This window comes from Ursus maritimus, unplaced genomic scaffold (assembly GCF_017311325.1).
Source record: "Ursus maritimus isolate PB19 unplaced genomic scaffold, ASM1731132v1 scaffold_8, whole genome shotgun sequence".
Taxonomy (NCBI): Eukaryota; Metazoa; Chordata; class Mammalia; order Carnivora; family Ursidae; genus Ursus; species Ursus maritimus.
Genome location: NW_024426996.1, coordinates 71140170 through 71166265, shown reverse-complemented (window position 1 = coordinate 71166265; position 26096 = coordinate 71140170). Strand labels below are relative to the sequence as shown.

General features: G+C 43.0%; 1 protein-coding gene across 3 annotated transcripts in view; it reads left to right on the top strand.

The window, feature by feature from the left end:
* The window catches only part of C1QTNF7 (C1q and TNF related 7), a 106793-nt gene that overhangs the window by 19820 nt on the left and 60877 nt on the right, over window positions 1-26096 (top strand). For 2 of the 3 annotated variants that reach the window (XM_008685780.1, XM_008685782.2), the window contains exon 1: window positions 12635-12916. The exons of the other annotated variant lie outside the window; for it this stretch is intronic. The gene's annotated coding sequence lies outside the window, so the exon portion shown is untranslated. Of the gene's footprint in view, window positions 1-12634; window positions 12917-26096 lie in introns of those variants that run through there. 3 annotated transcript variants of the gene reach the window in all.

The following is a 26096-nucleotide window of genomic DNA, read 5'->3' as shown; positions in this document are numbered from 1 at the left end:
TTCCAATGTGTGAAAACAATCTAAACACAAGAATAGAACAACATTAAAGAAAGTATGGTACATTAGTACAGCCATTAAAGTGACAATGTGAACAAATCTACTTTGACAAACATAGCTATTTATAGAACCGTAATAGAAGACTATAAAAGAGTGGGTATAGTCTGATTACATTTTTATTAAAACATCCATCTACATTCCCAGAGGTAAAGAAAAACATTCCCAAGAATTAAAGAAAAATATTCCCAAGAGGTTAAACAAGCACTTGAAGGTTTCCTTTCAAGGGTTTCCCTTCTTTTTTATCTATTTTTTCTGTAATGATCTATTACATTCATGATAAAGTAAAACAAATTTATTCAGTGTTTTAAAAGATTAAAGCAATTCTGGTAGTTCCCCATTGCCTTCAGAAAAGAGTCCAAACACAGTGGCTTGGGACATGAGACCTTTTATGATCTCATCTCTTAGGGTTCATCCCCTAAAAAGCTACACACACAAGCACATTCTAAAATGCCCCAGGTTTATATCACTCTTTTCCACCTTACACCTTTTGCTTGAGATATCATCTAGGTTTCAAAAGATTTGGGGAGATTATCCAAAATCATACTGTTAATGAATGGCAAAACCAGTCCAGGCTGCCTGTCTCTGGAGCCCATGCTGTCTCCCCATGATCCAGATGAAAAACTGAGACAGTCAAGGTGATATTTGTCTAATTAACTTTGTGCCACATTTAATCGCGGCATAAGCAGACACTTACGTTGTTTATGACCTTGTCCGGGGGAGAGAAAAAGCTCTGAAATAGAGTTCTTTCCATTGTCCTATAGACAGAAAGTCAAAATGATTCCAGAAGTGTGTTTTTCGTTTTTGAGAAGGATGATCGAGGGTATTTGGAGCAATATCTTAGCTAGACATTAAAGCCCAGTTCGCAAGCATATGCCCTATGTAGTCAGATTTCACTAATATGGTCTACTTCGACTTCTTTGTCTCTTTCATTATAAAAATTTAATATTGAGTTTCAAAATCCAAATGGCATAAATAAATTCCAGATGTCTTCCCAAATCCCCAAATCTCGCATTAGAATGAGGAGAGACACAGCTCTACATGAGTAGGTGGTTACATTTTAATTCACTGAAAAACGGAACGGATCTCTGAGCAGTTGGTCAGACTTTCTTGCATGAAAAAAATCCAGGAACTCTTTTGAGTTCTTAAGGAGCTGAGTCCTCAAGATTTATAGCCCAGCTGTTTGACATATGTTCCGCTTTATTTCTCCCCTCAATGGGTGAAACAGCATCATCGCAAATGCAGGGCCTTGGGGCCAGGCTGTCTCCAGTCCAATCTAACTGGATGACTTTGAGCGAGTCCTTTCATCTCTGTATTCCTCACTTTTCTCATCCGCGAAATGGGGATAGTCACAGTACCTACCTCATGGGGCTGTTGGGGGGCATGAGTGGTTAATAACTGGAAGTGTTTAGCACAGTGCCCCCACAGAGCAAAATGCACTCATTGTAACCTACCAGGTATGTGTCGGAGGAGCTGAGTGAGGTCCTAGGGGCTAAAAGGTTCCTTTCTCTTTTCCATCTTGATAAGCTGGGGTAAGTCTCCTGAACCTTGCATTGAGAAGACTCTCCTCCTTCCTTCCGTGAGTGACTTAGAAGCTAACATGCGATGCAAGTCCCCCTCCCCTGACCCTGACCCCAACCCACATAGGCACTACCTGAGTCCACGTTCCTGATCTCAACCCCTGGGCCGCACCATCCCACCAATCTTGCATTCAGCGCCACTCCACATATGAAAATGTGAAAGCTTTGTCCTCAGAGGATTTGTGGGAGGAACTTTCCATCTCCAATTAACAAGGGGAGATTATATATGTCAAACACCAAAGTATCATAACAGGTGCTCAAAATGCCAGGCTTCTTTCCTCATTTCTTCTTCACCATTAATGATTGGTAATCGATGTTTGCAAGAAATGCTTAATCATGCGCATAAAAGACCTCCACTGCTGACCTTCAAGAGAGAATTTACAGTCTGTATGTCCTTCAGCATCTCGGCCTCACGCCTTTAGACCCCGCATCCGTGCCAGGGCGCAACAGGACAAACTTGGCACGATTTCACACTGGCCATCTCTTTGCACCTCTCCACAGCAATGAGAGCTTGGGCGATGTTCTGATACTTGCAGACTCCATTCACAAACATCACCTTCCTTACTCTTCGTCTCAACTCCATAACTAGGTATTATTATTACTGTTGTTGCTGCTGCTGCCATCGTGATAATTCTGCACGCTGGGAAATTAAAGCCTCAACAAATGAAAAGACTTGCCTCAAATTATGCAACTGGTCTGTGACTCAGGAAGGATTTGAATCTGGATTCTCTGTGTTTCCATCCTGTGCTTTTTGCCTACCAAATTCCACTGCTAGAGTTATAGGATTCAAGAGTGAAAACCTTAAAAGAAACCTCATTAATTCTTTGCTGCATCTCTTCCACTGTATATCCTTTTTTTTTTTTTTAAGCTTTTGATTTTTCTGTTTTCTCTGATGTTGCTATGGTTGGCAAGCTGAAGTTCAGCAGTCTCGCGGCTCGGCTGGAGCTGTTTCTGTAGGCTATAATGATTGTGTGCTAGATAGTTGGTTTAAGGGGAAAAAAACATGGTTAATTGGTGTTTTCTTTCAAGCAGCATTGTGTTATACTGCAGCCAAAAAATGCCTCATCTAGAAAGAAAAAAAATGAACTATTCCAGAAAGTTTGTTCAGAAAGAAGCCAAATCTTTTGCAGCAATGAAGCATTATACACAAATCTGAAAGTGTTTCAGACTGAGAATAGGATGGGAATGCGGAGTAGAGCTGTGTCAGTTAGGGAATGTGCTCAAGCTCATGTAACAGAAACCCAACTTCAGTGTCCTGGCCAAATACGGGTTTATGTTTCTCATCTACAATGAAGTTAGTTTGGAGATATGCGGTCAATGGTTGGTATGATGGCTTCCATGTCATCAGAGAGCCAGGTTCCCTTCCACTCTTGCATCATGGAATGTGGCTGTCTTTACCTTGATTGCAAGATGTCTACTGTACATCAACGCCATGACTGTATTCTTGGTAAATGGCAAAATACAAAGAACAAGATCTGAACAGGTTACACCAGCTGTCTTTCTCCTTCAGGAAGCTTTCCCAGCAACCTCTTCCATCAACCTTGCTTATATATATCCTTGTCCCAACTAGGCAGTCTCATGGCCCTCCCTGGCCACAGGGAGCCTGGGAAGGGGGCATGACATGGACACCTTGCCTCCCCGAACAAATAGGGTTTCTGTTAGTACAAAAGAAGGACAAGATGAACATTGGGAAGCAACCAACAGAGTCTTCCAAGACAACTGCCATTCGCTGAGGGCCCGCAGTGTGTTAGGCACAAACGAAAACAAAGCTAAGAAAGAAATAACACTATCCTTACATTAGACACACAGGAAATTCTATCCACAGAGAATATAAAGTATGAAACGAGAAGCATTGCTCTCAGAAGATCGCTATGTGGATTTTTCTCATGTGACAAGGCACAGAGTAGACACTCAAAAATGGTTCCAAATGTTTCCCTTCTCTTTGTCCTCTCTCTCAATTGAAATTAGATGCAATGCCAGCTTTCACTTGGAATGTCTTCATATTTGCATTGTCTAATTAATCTTGTTATGATCCAACTATGGCTACTGTTCTGGCCTGTGCTCCGTATCCCCCAACCTTTGGCAAACATAGCCCTGCTGACTCTATTAGATGATGTCAAATCTTTCCTGCTTGATAGGATCTCTCTTTTTGATTGACTCTCCAGAGCTGTAATGCTACTGTTTTCACTTTTAATTTCATCAGCTAGGACATAAATAGTCTTTGGCTTGGTGATTTATCCCGCTCTTCACGATGTGTGGCACTTAGTAGGGGCTCAATGATATCGATTGAATGAATGAATCTCAGTGTCGTCATTCACCAGCTATATGATCTGGGGCAAGTTTCATAACCTGCCCTGAGTAAGAAAAAAATAAATGTTTGTTGTGATTACCAGCCACTGAGATCTGGGAGTCATTTGTTATGCTGTAGTATTACAGTTATAATAGCTGATTACTACAGCTTGCAGTGAGGGGGAGGGATTTCACAGAAAATAAATGTTCCGTAGACGATGCCAAAGACATTTATTATAGAATAGTATCCACACCGTCACAAGATGCATTGTTTTTCTAGCATTAATTACAATTAACAGACAATCTTGAATTATAATAATCTCATATATAATAAATACTTAAAAAATGACACACAAACTTCCCCAAATCATACTGAGATTTTTAGAGCATATAGAGATCACCAATGTGGAAAAGAAATGTTTTCTGGGCAAGCATCATTCCGCTACATCAGTGAGCAAGCACACAGGGTGCCAAAGTTTCAGAAAATACCCTGAATGCTTATCTCATGGACACAGCTGCATTATAAATATGTTAGGTTTGAGTTATGGGAAACAATTAAACAATCTCTCTGTAGGGAGAATAGAATGAGTAAAGAATCTCTTTTGTGAGGCAAAAATCACATCTCTTGATTATCAGTGAAAACCAAAGCTAGAGTAAATTTGGGAATCGCACATATGATCATATGTCATATGTCAGATAAAGCCTGGAGCTTTATCCCTAACCAAATGTAAATACACACAAGGGTACAATGGGGTTTTCCATCTTGCTCGACACTCTCGTGTATTTGACTTCTTTTCATGAAACAGCCAATGAGACAGGAATTTTGGAAGCCACAAGCAGGTGTTTGGCACCATATATAAGTTCATACGTATGGTGTGAGTCACAACCTAGGATCTTTTGAAGGCATTTGTCAAATAGCAAAGGATAGCTCTCAAGAGATTTCTTTTTTTCAGGAAGCATGAACAACTGGAAACGTATTTGTGTACCTTGGAATCAAACAGAGCTGGATCTGAGTCCCAGGTCTCCTGTCTAATAAATGTGCAACATTAGGCACGCTGCTTATCACCACTGAGTTTTTTCCTCATCTGTGAAACGGGAAAAACAATACTGAAGTTGAACCAAGTGAAATTGCCATATTTGCCGTTAAAAGAAGCCGAATATTAGCAATCTCATATGGTTCAACCTATACCTGTCTCTGGGGACTGAGTTCAGAATAGAAGGCCAAGCCCACAGATGTCTACTAGTCACAACTCCTTTGTTGCAAGTGACAGGCACCCTATTCAAGAGAGCTTAAGAAAAAAGGGAATACATTAGCTCCTGTATTTGGTCAGTTTAGGAATGGCGATCGCTTCGTGCATGGCAAAATCCAGCGGTTCCGTTGATCCTCTCTCCCTTTCTCTCTCTCTCTCTCTATCTCTACCTCTCTTTCTCTTTTCTCTCCTTTCCCACTTTCTTCTGTGTCTGTTGACTTTTATCATACATGGTGGACAGGATGACCCATAATAGTCTTTAGTAGAAGAAAAAGGGACTTCTCTCTCCCACGGGCTTTCTTGGGTTACACGTTCACCCCTACCAGTCACTGTTTCCAGATGTGTCAGATGGCCTACTCTGCTTGGCCCAGCCTCGTTGATTTTTTGCTTCAAGGGAGGTGGCAGGAGTGAAGGGCACTATACATGATAGCCCAATTAGAACCACATAAGATAGAGAAAGCATTAACCAAAGAATATTGGGGTGCTAGGTAGGCAGGAAAAAAAGATATCTGTTACATTGTGTGCGATACTTAACACGGATCCTGGTATGCAGAAAATGCACTAAAATTAGCTAAAGCATTTCCTACACAATATTCAAAGGACATAAGAGGTAATATTTACCCAAAGATAAGGTTTCGCCTAAAGGTATGGTGACCAACTTTTCTCAGTTGGCCCAGGACTCTTTTGGTTTAGCGCTGTAAGTATCATGCCCTGGAAAACTCCTCAGTCCCAAGCAAACCATCTTGGTTTGTCTGGACTACCTGACTTTAAAATTGTAAGTCTCACATACGGGGAACCCTCTCAGTCCCAGGCAAACGGAGACAGCTGGTCACCCTGCCCAAACCTGGCACTTACAAGTATAAATGTTAGCTGCATTTGAAGTCTTATTAGGTCGGTTTATTAGTTGCTGCATCCGTAGAAGAATGACGTGGTACGGTACGTCCCAAACTGGAGCTGGTCCTATGGGAAAAATGCATAGATCATGTCCGCTAGATTGAGTTACAGGACCTGTAACTTTGTTCTTCATCCCTTTCTGCTTTCTTTGTTTTTCTTTCGTTTTATCTCTCTTTCTCCTTTTTTTCCTTCCTCCTTTCTTTCCTGCCTTCTGACTGATCTTCCTTCTTTCTCTTATTTTCCTCTTTCTCTTTTGCTTTCTTTTCTAGTGACATATTTACCTTTCAAATTGCATATGACTTAGCTTTTGTTTGCAATCTTCAAAGGAGCTGTTATGTGTTGTTTTATTGAAACAAACAGGCCACAGTAAATTCATTTATCCTGGACAATGCACCAAATAAATGGCAACGTCATTGCTGATTAAAATGAAAAGTGCACACATGATTACTAGGAGTTTGTAGAGACAGCACGGTCTTGAGTTGAGAGCAAAGAATGAAACCATTAGGATGGGGGGGAGGGGCAAAAAACCCAGTGGTGATTGTGAAATGAGGAAGTTGGAGATTGTAAAGACTTGAGATTGAGTTCTTCCAAGGGCCATTTCGGTTTAAGTGTTTACATAGGGGTTACATCTACTACTATTGGAAATTGTTGGGATTTGGGAACTCTTTCTTCTTTTGAATCAATATTATCACTAATTAAGCAATGTAAACCAGGAAATCCTTTTTGGTTACAAACTATGCTTTGAAGCCAGGCATGCATTTGAGTGTTTTCAATCAAAACCTTAAAGTAAAAATAGAGAGAAAGCAATTTCTCATCTTCAAAGGAGAGCTATCAGTGGGGAAAACTATCTTCTGAATTGTACTTAGGAGAATGATGTGAATTTTGTGGCCCTGATTACAGCACCAAAGCTCTAAAGAGCTAACTGCACTTTAGAGACAAATCCAAATTCTCCCTTATAGCAAGGTTCCCCCCGCAAGTCAGGCTCATCGACTCAGGACTTCTAAGACACCTGGGTTCTCCAAATATGAGTACTTACATCCCTTTCACAATTTTTCTCATTGCATGGTACCACCTGTGTCATTTCTGTACCCAATATCTTGCTGCAAGTTTACTTTTTTAATGAGATAGACCAAGCTGATGCAGCCAATGCGGCTCTTTAGGGCTCGTGATTAGCCTTTGTGGGAAGAAAAGTATCGCTTGCAAGAAAAGCAGTGGACTATGGAAGCATTGCATAAAGGCTAGGAGACTCACCACCTGGTCCTCAGCTTGGTTCTATCTTTTGGTAACCTTGAGATTTGGGATAAGCGACTTCAATTTTCAACCCATAGAGTTGTGAGGATTAATTAATAGACGAACGGTGCCGGCACATGACAAAGAGTCACTAACATTCTCTTCTTGGTCCATTAGTGAAGAGAGAGAAGAGTTAACATAGTCCTGTAGCTCAGAAGGGGCACCTTGGGAGGGTTTGTGCCTTAGCGAAGAAGGGACAAAGGATGCATTATCATCTTTGTTTCTAAACTGGTTTCCCCCTGACTAGAATTTTATCACTTGTGGTAGTGAGTCAAAGGAGGGGGAAAACAATGTGTTACCAAGATTTTGGAGTCTCTCCACACAAGCTGAGCTGATTAAGAGCCCACGTAAGAAAATACAGCCCAGAGTTAGGGAGAGGCTGGGATGCCCTTCCTCTAATGAAAAGCCAACAACAAGGATTTCAGATAATTTTTTTTTTTACCATTCTGTTCTCTGATTATTTTTAGTATACAGGCTACTTATTTTTTATCTGGCACCATATTGAAAGTATATTCTTTTTAATAGCCTTTTAAAATTTGCATGCATTGTTTAGGTGCACAATTGTATTATCTATCAATAATGATAAATTTTCTTCTTCTAATCCAATCCCTGTACCTCTTATTTTCTGCTTCCTGTCTTATTACACATAAATTATTTTACCACTACTTAGGGATGATTAAAATAGTATTGCCGGGGCGCCTGGGTGGCACAGCGGTTAAGTGTCTGCCTTCAGCTCAGGGCGTGATCCCGGTGTTATGGGATCAAGCCCTACATCAGGCTCTTCCGCTATGAGCCTGCTTCTTCCTCTCCCACTCCCCCTGCTTGTGTTCCCTCTCTGCTGGCTGTCTCTATCTCTGTCAAATAAATAAATAAAATCTTAAAAAAAATAAAATAAAAAAAAATAAAAAAATAGTATTGCCTTTTTGGATACACTATGATAAGGATGACTTTGAGAATGTAGCAACTAAAAGCCCAAGAAAGAGTTAAAAATACGTCACAATAATTTGTAGGTAATGTGACAATGCCCTGAAGACAAAGGGCAAAAAAGCACACAGAAAAGCAATATCAGTGAACAATATTTCGAATGAATAAATGAATGAACACAATGCAATGCAAGAATCAAAACCTGTCTGTAAAGCTTCAAGTATGAAATGACATGAGGAAATTATCATTTGTATCAATCAGGATTCAGTTAAGAAACTAAAAATCACTCTAGGTAGGGATTGAAGATGAAAAATCAAAGCCTTAAACAACCATTGAAAGAACTGTAGACAATCTATACGTAAGATTAAATTGCATTGACCTATACAACACACAAGTGAATCCACGCAAAACTAGGGAAATCTGAATACATTCTACAATCCAGTTAATACTGTGTACTGATGCCAACTTCTAGTTCTGATATATTACAGTGATAAAAGATGTCACTATTGAAAGAAGCTAGTTTTTGTTTTATTTGGTTTTTATGCAACTTTTTTTTTTTTGCAAACTTCTGTGAGTCTATAATTATTTCTAAATAAGAAAAGGAGGCTGTGGAAGCAACGATTGGAGAAAAGACCACACTGTTTTTCCAAATACCCAGAAGTGCAGGATTGCTAGGAAACCACACTAGAATATGTGATTCCAGGATCAGCCTTTACAGCCTGTGTATGCTGTCATTGGCTGACTCTAACCAGGGAAACTGACTGCAAAGTTTTGGGGGAAATCTAGTTTCAGGCTTCTAGTCCCTGACCTACAGGGGCGAGTAGAAAGGTCCAGGGATAATGTTGAGTTAAAAACTTATATTCCAGCTCACTGATATTTGATAGATACTATACATTTATCATCCAGCCTTTGAAAAGGGGATTAGAGGAAGGAAACTGGTCAAATTTTTCAGTTTGTAGTAGTTTCCTTGTAGTTCTCTATACACAACACCTTGTCTTTCCATGTCCTTGCACATGTGGCTTCTTTAGCTGAGAATGTCTTTCCCGGTACAAATTCCTCCTGGCAAACCCCATACCTCCTCACACCCTGTTCATCAGGGTCTTGCTTCATCTCTTTCCTGAAAGAAACCGAGGCTAATGGAACATGAACAGGCAGCCCCACTGTGCAGAGGGCCAGGCTGTGCTGCCCTCGCAGGAGTCCAGGGGTTGACCAGCAGGCCAGCAGGTATGACCCAAGATCCGTTCCTCAGCTACCACTCCTTACTTCAAGAACCTCACTCCTGATGAGCCAAATCTAGCTTCCCCATGAAAAACAGCAAGGAGAAAAATTAATTCGGTAGTACACAGAGGGCTTAATAAGAGTCTGCCATCAGACTGTAGCCTCAGGAGTATGTTTGCCAGTCATACCACTACTGCAAATGGGTCTTGTAGCCCCTCTTTATTTCCATTTATTTTTCCTGATTCACCGATCCCTACTCCTCCCTTCCTTCCCTGTAGGTTCCCATGTTAGTGGTCTAATGGCTGGAGATACCTCAGCGAGCCAAACGTCCCTTCCCACAGTGAGCTGACAAACCAGTGAGGAAGACAAACATTATGCAATTATCTTAGAAGTAATATAACTACTGAAACAACTACTATAGCTATGAAGCAGCGTTTATAAAGTTTTACAAAAGGAAAAAAATATGAAGGGGAAGGATACGATAGTATAAAGGACAGCTAGGGCAGGTGAGGGGCAGATCAAAGAAAGCTTCCCTGAGGTAAGAATGCCAGTTGAGTTCAAACTGATATGAGGGATTTAGCCATATAAAGCCTGGGAGGAAAGCAGGGAGAGAACAAGAACATTCTGGGCAGACTCCCCGCGGCTGTCAGCCTGAACTCAGGGGGGCCCTGAAGGAAACCACAGAGCTCCCCAACTCTCCCTCCCCTTCTCACCATGCGCTGAGTAACACCGCCCTGACATGAGGCAGCTGAACTCGGAGTTAGCAGGAAGGAAACATAGAGGTTTATGGCTCAGAATCCAGCAGAGAAGAGGAGGAGGTGGAGGCAGACTGTGTCACGGAAAGACCATGGTGCTGGTCATAGTACATGTGGACACCGCCACTTATTAGCTTTGTGACCTTGGAAAAGTCACTACCAGCCTCTCAAGAGTTGTTACAAGGATTCGGTGAGAAAAGAAACAAGTAGGGCCTTAGACCCAGTGAGTGCTCAATGAGGTTAGCTTTATCTGCCCGCGTTCTCCAGGTTTGCTCTGGACTGAATTGTGTCCCCTCAAAGTTCGTAGGTTGAAGCCCTGACTTAGGGGCAATGTGACTGCATCTGCAGAGAGAGGCTTTGGGAGGTAACTGAAGGTAAATTTGGGCCCTGCTCCAAATGGGCTGTGGCCTTATAAGAAGAGGGGGAGGGGCATCTGGGTGGCTCAGCTGGTTAAGCATCCAACTCTTGGTTGCAGCTCAGGTAATGATCTCATGGGTCATGGGTCATGGGATCAAGCCCTAAGTTGGGCTCCGTGCTCAGCAGGGAGTCTGCTTTAAGATTCTCTCCCTCTGACCACCCCGCCAATAAATAAATAAATCTTGAAAGAAAAAGAGAAAGAAGAAAGAAAGAAAGAAAGAAAGAAAGAAAGAAAGAAAGAAAGAAAGAAAGAGAAAAAGAGGGAGAGAGATCTCTCCCTCTCTCCATCATGTGGGGACACAGTGAGAGGCAGCCGTGCACAAGCCAGGGTAAAGGCTCTCACCAGAACCCAACCACACTGGCACCCCGATCTCAGACTTCCAGCCTCTAGAACTGAGAAAATTAATTTCTGTGGCTTAAACTACCAGTCTACGATAGTTCGTTATGGTGGCCCACACCGGCTACGGTAAAGCCCCATTTAAAAAAAAAAACAACTATCCTTACAGATGACGGAGTACTTAACTGCAAGGCCATCCAAAGAATGAATTTATGAAAAAGCAAAGGAAGGGAATGAAATAACCAAATAGGATCGAGGGCTTGAGCATTTTCATAAATGAGATCAATCTCAACCCATCCTCTGTCTGGCTGTGACTCCTTCCGTGATGCACACAGCCTGAAATGGGTCAGAACTCCACGGATGATTTTCTGTGTGGTTGAACAAGATGCCTTCTCCTTGTTTTCATTCTTACTGTTGCATGAGAGATGGGAGGACACTTAAACTCTAAGAAAGAAGACCAGTAGTGGCCAGCACTGAGATCCAAGCACCAAGAGACAGCACTACAAGGGAAGAAAAGCACTATATACTCCTTAAAAGGAGAAGTAAAAAAAAGTCCAAGAACCCAGGATCCGTGGCACCAAGGGGCATGAGCCAAGGCCACAGATGAAATGGGAAGAGGAAGTGGCACCGTCCCATCAACAGTGCTTTCTGCGGGACATGCGATGCTGGATGCTGGGAAAGACTACTTCACGATTTCCAAGCCTGCAAAGGTTGATAAGCACTATCTCCATAGGAATCCATTTGATCTCACCACAACCAAATGAGGCAAGCACAGCAGGACAGGGTTTGTGTCCCCAGGGAGGAAACTGTGGTTTGGAAGTCTTCAGTGGAATTCCCTCGGCCGGCAAGTGTTAGAGGCAATAGCCAAGTCTCCATTTTCTGATTCTAGACCCAGTGTCCTTTCTGTGGCAAATGTCAGGATGTGCTCTCTACCTTTGCATCTGATCTTGACCTGGTTTTCCAAGGTCAAAAGTTTTCTCCATGTCCTATCTCATTCCCTGACCAACATTCTCCTCCCACCAAAAGTCACGGGATGGCTTCTTCCAGAACACAAAATAACAGTGAATGGACTCTGACAACAGAAGGGAGAAGAGAAGCATGTAGATAGGGACCTATGGACAAAACCCCACACGTGGCATAATGACTTTCCCCCTTGATGAGGCTCTCCCACAGTGATCCTTATACTGCGTGGCCACTCCAGGATAACTGCTATTTTGATTCCCACTTCGCACCTGGGAGAAACTGAGGCTCAGAAATATGAAGGACCTTGTCCATGACGTGCTTTCTAAAGATCAAGAGCCAGATGCCAAATCTTTATGTCCTCTTCCACCTCCCTATGGGGGACAGAGCTCTGGCGTGACGGCCGGGAGGCTCTTGGGTTCCAATCCTTTCACGCACTTCCCGTGTGCTCCCGGTCGAGCCCTATAAACCCTGGGCTTCCTTTCCTTCCACTGTAAACTGAAGGGGCTGGACTGCATGGTCTCTGAGAGCATTCTCTAAAGTGGCTGGTAAGAAAACAATCACAAATATTGGAACACATATTGTCCAGACTCTTTGTGCTGTTTCCCAAATATGATTCAGGGAGTGAGCCAACAGATAGAGGAGGATATTTATTTTTGCTGGTGAGGTCGACAGAGACTTCTTCTGAGCTCGATCACACAGGAGGTCTTTCTGCAGGCCACAGCGTCATTGCACGTCATGGGCCCTGCGTGCTCCCTCTCTCCCCACCACTGCTCGAAGCCTGGGAGAACGCTTTTGAAACCAATCAGGAAATTACTTATCAATCTGAAGCCCCACAGAGTTATGAGTGCTGCTCGCTGCCAAAGGGAAGGGGATTTTGAGTGAAAGTCCACATCTGTGCGCAGTAGAATTCAAAGACTCCAGCTGTTGGAAGGTCTTGCGAGCAATGTAAGTAAACAGCCCTCTCTCCCGATCGAAGTGAACTTCTTCAGGCTTTTTTTCTCCCACGGATGAGTCTTTTGGCTCACGTCGGTGTTGAGCTGTTCTCTCTCCGTTCATCTCTGAGGTTTGGGGGTGTTTACTGACTGGGGCTTGCTCAATGAGCCATCTCCTCTGGGGGATGCTTCTGTTGAACAGAGGAGAGAAAGCGAAAGTCGTCAGGATCGGCTTTGCTTGGGAAGGGTTAGTTTTGAAAAGAGCCCTTGACTTGGCAGTTACGCTCCTTAATGGCTATAGATCCATAGTCAAGAGGAGTGTGAGGCTGACATGGACATTGTGGGGGCTTCGCCCTGCAAAACAGAATGGTCATCGGGTCTGTGCCTACATAATTCTAATTTAGGTGTTCCCTTCATCTTGATATACCGCAGGATTTTAATGGAGGAAAAAGGGAAACATTAAAGCTAATACTGTCCGGTGGAGATTTCCTTGCAGTGGTGTAAATCTTGTGCTCAATTTAGTTTTGGTCGGGGGTGCTGATTTATTGACTGTTCATTTTATTAAAAAATGGGTTCGACATTTTAACTGCTGTGGGGAGGAGAATGCATTCATTGCAACACATGAGCGAAAACATCTAGGCTGTGTTGGTAAAACCGTGGGTTTGTATTAATAGTAATTACGTGATGAGATTGCATAATTTCATACATAACACATTGTACTAAATTGCTTTTAAAGATATTTTAAATCAGATTGTGGTTAAGGACTGAGACGTAATTGTAGGGATATAGCTAACGTAAAGGAAATAGCTCTGTTTTGATCAACCTTTGTTCGCTGAGACCCTACAGCTTCACCAGGAACTTGAGTGTCCTTTTCCAAGGGTCCCTCATCAAGATCCCTAGGGTTACAGGGAACTGGTGTCCCAAGATCTCAGACTCCGCCCCACCATCAGACTGGGCATTTCACAATATTTCTTGATTCCAGTTTGAATAATAAAAGCTCACATCCTCGTCTTGGTTCTTCTACTCCCCGGAAAGCTCCCCTAAGCACAAGAACAACTGCCCTTAACGCTGGTTGGTATCTGCCTTTCTTTCTTCCCTTTGAGCGACTTTGGTTCACGGTTTGATATCCTGTGATGACAAGACTGGTCTTGTTTCCAATATGTTAGTTACTTAACTCTTCCGTGCCTCGGCGCCAGCGCAAGCATCGGCACATCAGAGGGTCAGGAAGCTCCAAGTGGAAAGGGATTTTAGCTACTAGGAATTTGTAAAAGCCTATTTCCTATGTAGACAACCCCCCACACACACCCAGAGCAACTTTTAGTCTGAGGTGATGTCTAACCTCTCACCTTTACTTAATATTGGTTAAATACCTAATGTGCTGAAAGCAATAAAAACAAAACGTGAGATGACGTTCCCCTTCTACAATTAACATGTGTGCAGTCTGTGCAGCCCCAGCCAGCTTTTGTTCTCATGACGATGATTAAATAACTCTGGGCACTGGCTGTTGGACATGTGGGGTGCAATGGCTCATAAAATGGAGGGATACATGCTTGGAATGTGAAAGGAAATTATCCAAATATTGGGAAACATGTTGTGAGCGCTCACCAGACACTTGGCCCTCTGGTCACCCTGTCTCGTGTGGTCTTCGGAGCAGCACATGAGGACACGCCCCAGAATGGCCTGTGTATGGTCACTTAACGCCCCTGTGCCTCGGTTTCCTTACTATGAAATAAAGGTAAAAACCATGGGGCTCCTGGGAAGGCTGAGCGTTAACATAAGCAAAGTACCGTTTTTGTGTCTCTTGCAGGAGAAACTGAGGTTAGAGATAGCTAGGTAACTCGCCCACAGCCACACAGGTGATGGCTGGCAGGGCTGGGATTTGGGAGTAAATGTTGTGGCTGCATCATACTGGAGAACGGCCATATTTTTACGAGCTTCCCGCGTGCTGTTGGGTTCTTTCATATGATCCCTATCCAGCCTTCACAGCGCCTTCTGGTAGAAAGTGACTGGCCATTACCCACGAAGATTTCAGACAGGGAAACAAGCTCAAGACTTGAGGCAACTCGCCCTAGGTCACACACCCAGAAATCAGCAGGGCTGGGAGCTAAGTGCAGGATTTGGAATTCCCAGGCTTGTGGTCTTTTCAGGACCCCATGCTCTTGACGGGATGGGAGGGAGGGGAGTCAGGCCCATACTGCCCCCCTGCAGGGGAGAGTGAGCCAGCGGAGAATGACCATGCTCGGCGTCAGTGAGGCCTTCACCTGTTCCTGGCCCGGTGCCTCCTTAATTAAAGCAGGTGCCGGGGCCCCTTTGTCAGTAATTCTCCGGAGTATTGGGTGTGCATCCGAGTTTGACAATCACTGTCCTCAGCCTGTTCTGTAATCTGGGAAAGAATGAAGTTTGCCATTTCCCCCGAAGAAGGTAACAAGTTCTGTTCAGGAGAAGAGATGGAGCATTTTCCTTATTCAAATTTTGGGATTACCCTGTGGTCAGAATCAACCTCATTTCAGAGTTGTTTACTGTCTCATTTATATCTTCCCACGCACTTCACCTTCCAAGCCCTGTGACCATCCGAACTTTGTGTCATCAGCCCCTTTGATTGCAACAGAAGAGGGGTAGATCTCTTTCCCTTTGTCGGCTTGTTACTATAAATCAGTACCGCTCAGTAGAATTCATCACCGTATTAGAATACAGTGAGCTATATGTGTAATACGAGAGATTCACTCAATAAACTTTACACAGAGAAACCGGCGACTTGGAGCATTTACTGTGCTTAGTAAAACACAATGAGATCGCTTTCTCTGCAGACTACTACAGCACAGATAGAGACCAGCCAAACGTGTTCTCAAAACATGTGCTGGGAACTTCAGCTGCCTCGGGAAGAGGTCACGGAGGGCGTGGTGGAACAGGAACCACTGAACGCTGGAAATAATTTCCGGTGGTGGCAAATGTCAGGAGTTGAAGGGAAATAGCCACGGTTTTGAATTCTGGCTTGATCACTTCCTAACCGCAAGTACATCACTTCCCTCCCAAATGCATGTAACAGACAAACAACCCAGCATGGCGCCCAGCACAATGGATGCCCAACCAACAGGGGTTCCTTTTCTCCCTGGCTCTGGTCCGTTCAATCCACAAGTATTTATTGAGCACCTACTATGTGCCATGCATTATTCTAGATATAGCTGTGAACAAGAGCCCAAGTCTTCCTTTAAACCTTGGGGGGGGGGTGGGGGCAACAATAGAATCATAAGCCAGGATGTAACCTCCGAGACGGGGAAGTGCTATAGAGAAAAAACGATACAGTAATGAGATAGAGTGACCAGCAGTACATCCATGGGGCTGTTTTGAGACCTGAAAGTCTGTTCTGTCATTTTCTTTCCTCATCTCCGCATCATATGCCAGGAGTAATTGTATGAAAAGAAGGAGAGAAAAATCTCTGAACCAAACTGTGCTGCAGTTATTTCTTTCATTCCATCTTGTGCGGTTTTTTTGCAAGATGTTCTTCCTCATCAAAGATAAATCAGTAGGTCCTAAGTGCATGAAGATTAATTAATGGTTCTTCTTAAAAGTTCAAATCATCACAATTCCTAGGGATTACATTGTTGGAGAGGAGAAGAACCACCGCATGGCAGATTTTTAGGGATGAATTGTGCTGCTTCACAATGACTTCATGTGTGGCTTTGAGTCTGAAATCGTACATATGTTAGTGCAGCCAACGTGCGAAGCTGCCAGAAGTCGGCCGATCCAATGCTCTATTAGCCAAGAGTCATGCGTACGGCTTTGAAAAACAATCATGGTCTGAAATGTTTCCTTTCTTAAAATGGTGCAGCAAACCTCACTTGGGTCTGAGACAGCGTCTCTCCGTAGAGAAGGTCACAGTGCAGATAACTTGTACCAGAGGAGTCTTTGTCTTTCACCAGCCAACTATTTGTGGCCAGAATATTCTTGGCTGCAACCACCCAGATGATTGTCTCATTACTCCATTATGCCTTTATCACCATCGTGTAAACCCCAATTATGGATCCACGACTTAGAACGAAAATTTCGTATGCACAACAACACAAAATGCGCAGGTCAACGTTTTCGATTTTCCAATACAGTCCTGGTATTTTTCTGTTTAATTTATGAAAATGTGGTCTCTCCAAATTGCAAACACATTTCTAGAAATTGTTTTGAAAACAAGGTCCCAAGTTAAAATGCAAAGACTGAAAAATAAGAGCAAAGAGGATGAGATGAGGACCTTGAGGTTAATTACCCAGTAGTAAAGACAATTGTGGGGCAATTCAGTGATGCTCCTTGGGGCTCCAAAGCCATCTCACCCAGAGAATGGTGGGGAGCTGCTGTCCTGAGAAGAGAGAAGGGGAAGGGAGCTACTGTTGTGTGTGCACTTTTATGACAGATGCTGCTCCCAGCATTTTACACGGATGAGGTCCTCCTCCTGACCCTTGTGTGGATACTATTTGCTTGTTTTATGGAGGAGGAGTTGAAGCTTGGTGCAGTTAAGTACCAAGGAAGTACCGCACCAGTGAAGAAGAGGCAGGACAACCTGAATCCAGGACTGACCTGCTGCACAACCCACTCTGTCACTGTGCTGAAGAAAGATAAAGGGTCTCCCCACCAAACCCCCTTCACACATGCAATACACATTCTATTTAGGTAAAGAAAGAATGTACTGCAAGTTTTGAAATGTTGAAATGGCTTCCTCAGGGAAGAGGCTGAGGCATTGTCTTCTTTGGAGGTCTATTAAACCCAGATTGGTTATCATACGTGTCTGGTATAACTTCAGTGTGGTCCTTCCCCAAGGTGAAAAGATAGACAAAATGATTTCTCAAGGTCTTTTCTAGTTTTCCCAACCAAAGGCCAAGTCTACATCCATGCAAGGCAAAATGGCGGTGGTGACATGGAAAGTCTTGTCATCCTGCTCTCCCTCCCTGACCCTGTGCTGAGTGCTTTGGCTGGAGTGATGTCCAGACTTTCTGGAAGTTACCACAGTCACTCGGATTGCAGGCTTTGCTGGCCATTTCCCCACAACCAGGGAGGGGACCCAATTCCTAATTTGATGGCTGTACTTCCAATGTTTCAGAAATACAAACTGGGACCAAACTGGCATAAAAAAATGGAACGTAGTTAGAAAATAGGAATGTCTTCTAAAATTTTGGCTACCACGTGTATCAGTTAGGATTGCATTTATCTGTGAGTATCAGAAAATCTAGTTTCTTTCACGTGTAAGGGGTTTATTTTTCTCACACAACAAGAAGCCGAGAGGTAGATGATCCAAGGATGATGTAGCTATTTCAAGATGTCACCAGGGAACCAGGCTCCTTCTATCTTCCTGCTTCGCTCGTGTTGGTTAGCATGTGGCTTTCGTCCTCCTAGTGGCAAGACAGCTGCTGCCCCTCCACGTGTTGAGTTCATATTCCAGGCAGGAAGGCAAAAACCTTCTTGCCATACTTTGCCTTTTTATTTGGAAAAGGAAGCCCTCTTCCAGGACTTTCCATGTACATGGGCACCTTGCTGCAAGGAGACCTGGAAGTTTGTGTATTCTGTCTTTAATATAGAAAAAGGCAGGGGGAAAGTGGATTGGGGTGGGTTTTGAGAGAGTCAAACCTATAGTACTTGTCAAAATATTCCACAAATTCTTATCTCTGAAAGCAACGAATTTGGAATTTAATACATAAATAAATATTACACATACTTTAGCTAGTTCCACCTATTCTGATACTTAACTTTGAGCATAAAAATATTTTAAAGTGGTAAGGGGCAGGTAGGGACAGGATTCTACCCAAAGTACCACAGAGTAGGGGGAAGAAATGGATCTGATGTCAGATTAAGGTTCTGAATTCCAGTTCATAACTAATTGGGTGTGGGATGTCTGTAGGCCTTCATTTATTTGTATTTAAAATAGGGGTAATGGTGTGGGGGATGTCTGGGTGGCTCAGTTGTTAAGTACCTGCCTTTGGCTCAGGTCATGATCCCGGAGTCCCTGGATCAGAGTCCCTGGATGGAGCCCAAGGTCAGGCTCCCTGCTCAGTGGGGAGTCTGGTTCTCCCTCTGCCCCTCCCCCTGCTCCTTCTCTCTCTCTCTTATTCACTCTCTCTCTCTAATAAATAAATAAAATCTTTAAAAATAATAATAAAATAAAATAGGGGTAATCGGGGCTCCTGGGTGGCTCAATCTGCTGAGCATCCGACTCTTGATTTCAGCTCAGGTCATGATCTCAGAGTTGTGAGGTCGAGCCTTGCATCGGGCTCCCCGCTCAGTACGGAATCTGCTTGAGATTCTTTCCCTCTGCCCCTCCCCCTGCTCTCTCTCTCTCTTGTTCTCTCTTCCTCAAAATAAATAAACAAATCTTTTTTTAAAAATAGGGCTAATGAGAACAACCCATAAAATTACTTTAGAATTAAATAAGATATGTAAGCTTATAAATAATATATCATATAAAGAGTCTGGCACATAGTAGGCACTCAAGAGATGATAGTTCTTTCTTGCTTTGCACCTTTCATCCAGCAAGTGTGTAAACTACATGAGCTAACAGCTGAAAAATCAGCTCTTTGATTGCAAGAAATGAGAACAAATCCACTGAACGGTGTGTAGCCTTACCCTATCAGTGCACGCCAAGATTCTTTCATTTTGGGCTTCATCACATTATCTTAGCAAACCAGACAAAAATGTCCAAGTGATTTTGTTTTCCAAACTGCATCATACGCTTCAAAGTGCCATCTGCTTGTGACTTGTTACAAAACAGTCAACAGAGCCATTTGGTGACATTTTAAATAGTGACCAGTGTTTGTTACCAAGGGACATAATTCCTAGAATTTGTTCAATTTGTTCTGTGTTGTTGAGATGTGAAGTAAAGTCTGCACAGAAACTCTCAGCTGTTTCAATACATTATCCTCATCTTAATCCCAAAGCCAGGTCTTAAATTGCATTTCTTTCCATTTTAATTATCTCCCCATGTCACTCCAACCTTTCCAGTCAAAGGTGGATATTTAAGGCTTATCACCTCCTAGTCACCACTGCAAAATTAAAAAGAGGAAATGAAACAAACCAAAAAGAGTTCACAGCTTTGCCAAGTCAAACTCCACGCATCAGCCAACATCTCATGTCTGCACTACGGTGAGGTGAAAAAAATCATAGAATACAACTCAAAGTCATTGGCTCTCGTTCACATATGAGTGAACCTTTTAAAGTCATCTTTAGCAAGCCATTTAACTTTATTCTCCCCATCGTTACCTGGAAAGACTAATGAACATCCCCGCCCCTCCTATCTCACCTGGTTGATAAGAAGACCGTTGAGATAATGTGCTAGATGTGCCATTCAAAATTACACATGATATACTCGAGTGTGTTTCAGCATTTCCTGTCTATTGTAGTACAATTTGTACCATATTGTAGTGCATAGAAAATTGCATGACCTTCTCAGGTTCCCCTCTGATTTCTCACCTTATCTTCACCTATCTTGACAAGAGGCCATTGCTCTTCCATCACTCTCTCTTCCATATCTCAGTGTGAATGTAGCCAATTCTTCCTGGCCTCTACCTGATTTCTAGCTGTTAGGCTGATATCCAGGTCTCTGCAGGCTGACCACCTCTTTTCCTGGCTAGAATGAAGCTAAATTCCTTTTACAGTCATTGAATGTATACTTATTTATTGGATCAGAAGTGATCCAAACAGACAAAAATTCCTGCCCTCCTTGAGATTACATTTCAGTCCTCTGGCGTCACCAGTGTAGGCATACCAATGAGGACACCCCAAAGTCAACAATGCAATGTCATGCTGTCTCCTCTCCCTAAGATCTTTGTCTCAAGTGTTTCTATGATGTGCTCACATGTGCTCATGAATTCCTGCACAACAGTCACCATGTAAATCATCGTCCAAATCATAGTCCTCTATGCAAATCACAGACCTTGATGGGGTCCAACTTGAGAATGGTAACATTCGATTGATGGATGCAATCTCTTGTTTTCCCAAAGTTGATCATCTTCATGCAGCCAGAGTGTTGCTAAGTTCTGGGCAGAGATGGAGAGAAAGCCACTTTCCCGTGGTGAGTCACCTGGCTCCAAAGTAGTTGTGCTTGTACCCAGAGATTAAAATCTTTACTGGAAATATCTTCCTGAAAAGTTTTCCTGGAAACATTTCTTTTAACATATGACATTAACAACTTTCTCCATGAAGACTTAAAACCAGTCACTGGGTAGGAAATAGAAACAATTTATACCCTCTACTGTCCATATATATCCCCCTTCCCATTCAGATATGTGTACACACACATCCCCACACCTCTTACCTCTCCTTAATTATCAATACCCAACTTCCTATTGGCTTTAGCTAGAACGCTCTAGAAACCAATGAAATCTGGGTAATCTATCTAAACTGTTGTCCCTTCAAATTAGTAGAGTTTGGAAATAATCATTTGCATCTACTCCCAAGCACAGAATGGCCAGGGCCAACTGAAGGCCTTCAGGTACCACCTCTGAAACACCTTTAGAAAAAGCTGATTTGCTTTCTTCCCCCTTTATTGGTCCTGCAGGTTGCCTTTAACCCACCTGGTCCACTTCCCTTGGAAGAACAGAGAAGTATGGTAGTTAGAGGTGGGTCAAGGGAGCCAAGTCAAGGTTATTTCAGGACGGAAAAGACTTCAACATTGATACATACAGACTGAGAGCAATCAGCCAATGGTAGAAGATGAAGATTCTAGAGAATGAGAGAAGGTATCTGAGCCTGGTAATCTAAGAGAGGCAAGAGGTAGGTCAAAACAAGCCCCCAGGGGTGGGCTTGGTTTTGAACAAGCATGGGTCCTGCCTCACACCAGTGTCGATGGAGACTGGCGGGAAGCAAACGAGAATGGAGGGGAATGTGGATAAACTACAAGTGATAGAAAATTTGAGGGGGTCCTGATCGTGCTCTCTGTTTTTCTCTATGAGTTTAGAAGTAGCATCTTTGTTTAAGATAAGGACAGTGAGCTGATTAAATGTGTACTGCAAGTACCCAGCCCCGTTCTCATCATAGAGAAAACACTAGAAAAAAATTTTATTTACTTCTTTTCCCCTTGACAGATTGAAATCTCTAGCAAATGTTTATCTCCACAAGACATCATACAAAAAGAGCCACCGTGACACCAGCCATATATTTTGCATTTTAAGTGAAACACATGAGCCTTCCTGAAACTTTTATTTTAAACTCTGTACTATAACGACCTCTCTACACTCATCTCAGTTTTGAAAATAACTTGACTCAAGTGCAGACTGTCAGAGAAACCCTTTGACCACACATATTCTCTTTCTGTGACCCACAAGCCCGGAGAATGTTCTGGAACCTTGCCAGCAAAGAGGTGTGTGGAGGAAGAAAGCTGAACTCTTAGAGCTTTTGATTTCAGTGCTGTAAAAATGATTCCAGACATGACAAATGAGAGGGAGATAATCTAAAACATGGATCGTTTCCATGTTTGCCCTTTGAAGATTTTAATAAGCATCAGCTTTCTTGGGCCAAATCAGGCTCTTAGCTTACAAATGTTTCAGATTCAGACTGTCTTCCTTTGATTGTTTGAAATCACAAGGGTCAGTTTGGGGAGATTTCATACTCAAATTTGAGGGCAGCTGGCTGACAGACCACAGCAAGTAGTGGCCTCTGAGGGGAGCAGAGGGTCTCCTTCTGCTTGTCCTACCACCCTTCACCCACAACATGATGGGGAGGAGCATGGATGTGGATAGACCAGGTCCAGATTCAGCCAGGTTTGAAGGTTCCCAAGAGGAGACTTCTCTTGTATGAACAAGGGTTATGAGTTTGAGATTTCTTGAACACTAGTGTTCTCAATCTCTCTCTCTCTCTCTCTCTCTTTCTCTCCTCTCTTGTAAGTAAGTACTGGTCTCTTTGGTTTGTCTTTTAAGAATTCTAGTTGCCCACAAGATTGGTATAGTCATAGGGAGCCAGGATTAAGTAGTCACGAAGCGCCTGGCACTATTCTAGGCACTCGGGACAGAGCGGATATCGAAACAGACCAACTTCCTTCTCTAGATATTACAGTCCACTTGAGGAGTAGACAAACAAAGACAACAAAATATTGTTGATGACATGCCTGTCATGAGGTGATGAAGACAATGAAGAGGGAAGTGGGTAAGAGTGAAGCAGGTGTGCTGCTTTAGAAAGGTGGGTCAGGGAAGGCTGGGTCCACAGAAACCCAACACTTGAGCAAGGACTGAAAGGTAAAGAGGAATGAGTCACGCCAGCCTCTGGGCGAAGAGCATTTTGGGCTGGGGAGTAACAAGCTGGAGGGAAGGCATGATTGATGGTCCTTGGTTCATTCCAGAAATAGGAGGATGCCAGGTGGCTGGAATGAAGTGCATGAGGCAGGATGTGAGGTCAGAAGGGAGTGGGGATCAAGCCCATCTAAGGCCTTGCAAGGGCTTTGAGTTTTATCCCAAGGGATGCAGGAAGCTATTGCAGGGTTTTAAGCATGAGAGTGACTGACAGGCTCTGACTTAAGTTCTAAGACCAGTCTAAGACTGCTGTTTGGGAAACAGACTGTTGGGTGAATGATATCATCCCTGCTCCAGCTCTCAGCACACTTGCCAAACTTATTATTATTTCAACAATAGCAGGCTCAGTTGATAAAGAATTCACAGACCAAAATAAAATGGACATGCATAAAATGTCTGACAATGGTCCACCTTACAGCTTATATTTTACATTGCATTGCTCTGCTTGAGGGCAGACTGACCCCATCACAGCACAGTAATAAAATGTAATTAATTTGATTAAGGACATTTCTATTTGTGGCATTTTATTTCACCAGCCAGAAAGCTCAAATACCAGACTGCTTTGTTCAAAACTAGACCTCAAAGCCAAGGGAAAAATTGTCTGTTGCCTTTGTTTTCCCTGGACCTGCCTCTCCTGGCAATCAGATTGATATCCCCCAGAACATGGGAAGGCTGTTTGCGTCCCAGCCCAGCTCACCAAGGTTATGGGGTGCTCCTTGGGCATTTGTGACCAAAGCTCTAGCTGTAACAAGATGCTCCTTTGCGTGGCCTTGTCTCTTGTGCATGGGACTCTTTGGGGCCAGTGGGGTGTTGAGGGGGGTGAGTAGAAGCAGGCTAATACAGAAACAAGCTAATTGAAGACTTACATGTGAGAAATCATGGATCAAATCAAATACTGTTTATCATCATTGGTAGATTTTATTTAATTACTTCACCAACAAACCCACGTCCCTACTATACACCAGGTGCTGTTCGAGGTGCTCAGGACTCAGCAACCAAAAGCACAAACAAAAACACCTACCTCCACAGAGCTTCCATTTCATGGGGGAAGCCAGATGATACCAAAATAAATAAAAAACATAGTATGTGATATAATAATACATGTAATGGGCCAAAAAAAGGGGGAGGGCAAGGAAGGGAGTATGGAATGGTTGGATTTGTAATTTGGGGAAGAATGATCAGAAAGGCCTCACAGGGAAAGTGAAATTTGAGTATAAAGCTGAAGCGGTGGTACAGCAAGATGACGACTGATACAGAGAGTGTAGTTACAGGTATAAACATAGCTATAGATGTGGACGTAGGTGTAGATATACATAAATGTGTACATATACACATGCACAAACACATGTAGACACACATTACCTACACACATACATATAGGTATTGATGATATAGGTATAGGTATAGATATGGATATACATCTGAGGGAAAGCTTTCTAAGCAGGAAGGACAGCGAATGCAAATATCCTGTGGCAGGAACACCCTTAAGGAGCAGCACAGAGACAGTGTGGCTAGAGCCAAGTGAGCAAAGGAGAGATAGGTAGATCATGAGTTCACATGGTGAGGAGGGGCAGCCCATCAAAGGTTTGTGGATCATTCTAAGCCTTTACTTTGTAGACTGAGTAAAAAGGGATGCCATCAGAGGGTTATACATGAGTGCTTTTCCTGCCGAGTGCCTTCTCCAAGGGCAGGACCAAGAAGACCAGATGGAAAGAGTTGCAATAACTCAGGCAGGAGCTAACGTGGAAAAGACCAAGGGTGGCAGCAGTGAAGATGGTGAAGAAGGGTGCGATGCTTGAGACAGTGCTTAAGGAGAGCCACAAAGAGTTATCACTAAGGTACGGTTCATGGGAATGAGGAGTATCAAGGGCAACTCCAAGGTATTTGGTCTGAGCATCGGAAAAAAATTGTTACCAATTACATGAGGAAGAACAAGGCAGAAAGAAATGACCTTTAGAGAGAAGGTTGGGTATGCAGGACTGAGAGGAGGATTTCTGGAGTGATGTCATTGAGAAGGTGAGAGGGGGACTGGGGAGAGGGGATGGGATCCAGTGCACAGGTGTTAGGTTGGCCTGGGATAGAGGCACAAACAGTTCATTCTAGCAAGAGAGTGGCAGAATATACTTGCATGATATCACACAAAAGGGATATCAATGTGGTGGTGGGAGTTGTATGTTTTCTGATTACTTCTATTTTCTGAATAAAATGGAAAATAAGGTCATTCACTGAGGATGACCACAGAGGAAGAGGTGTTGGGATTCAAAAATAGAAGACAAATTATGAAATAGTTATAAAGGAAAGTAGGATGGTTAATGAAATAAAAAATAGTATAATTGAGGGGCAGCATTAATCAAAGACCCTTCTGAAGGGAACAATCACATTTGGAGATGGAGGGCGGGCAGCCTGATTGTATGTTTTTCTCTAATGCATCTAGCCAAAGTTGTGGTTTAGTTAAATAAGTTTCAATAAAGCAAAAGAGAGGCCAAGGAGTCACAGGTGTCTTCCAGACAGTAATTGTCATAGAATCTAAACAGGGTAAGGAATGAGGTGAGGACTTGAATAAGGGATAGAATGAAAATGGTAGTGTCCAAGTAAAATCAAATAGTTGTTGGACTTGGAATACTGGATGGAATACCAGAAAAGAAGCAGTGGGAAGACAGTGGGAAGAATGAAACTGAGTTTGTGAAGATACTGTAGTTATAGGTAATAAGTTCTTTATATGATCATGTGAGTAAGATGTGAGATGTGTGTAAGATCATGTGAGGCTGAGTAGGAGACAAGACCATTGAAAGAAAAAAAGTCAAGGGTCTGTGAGGCCAGGGTATGTGAGAGGTTTTCTAAGGAGATACTAAATCATCTAGATTATGGCAGTGATGTCGGAGAGAGTGACAGAGCCCAGGAGCTGAAATCTCCAAGATACGAGGGGAGTGAAGTAAA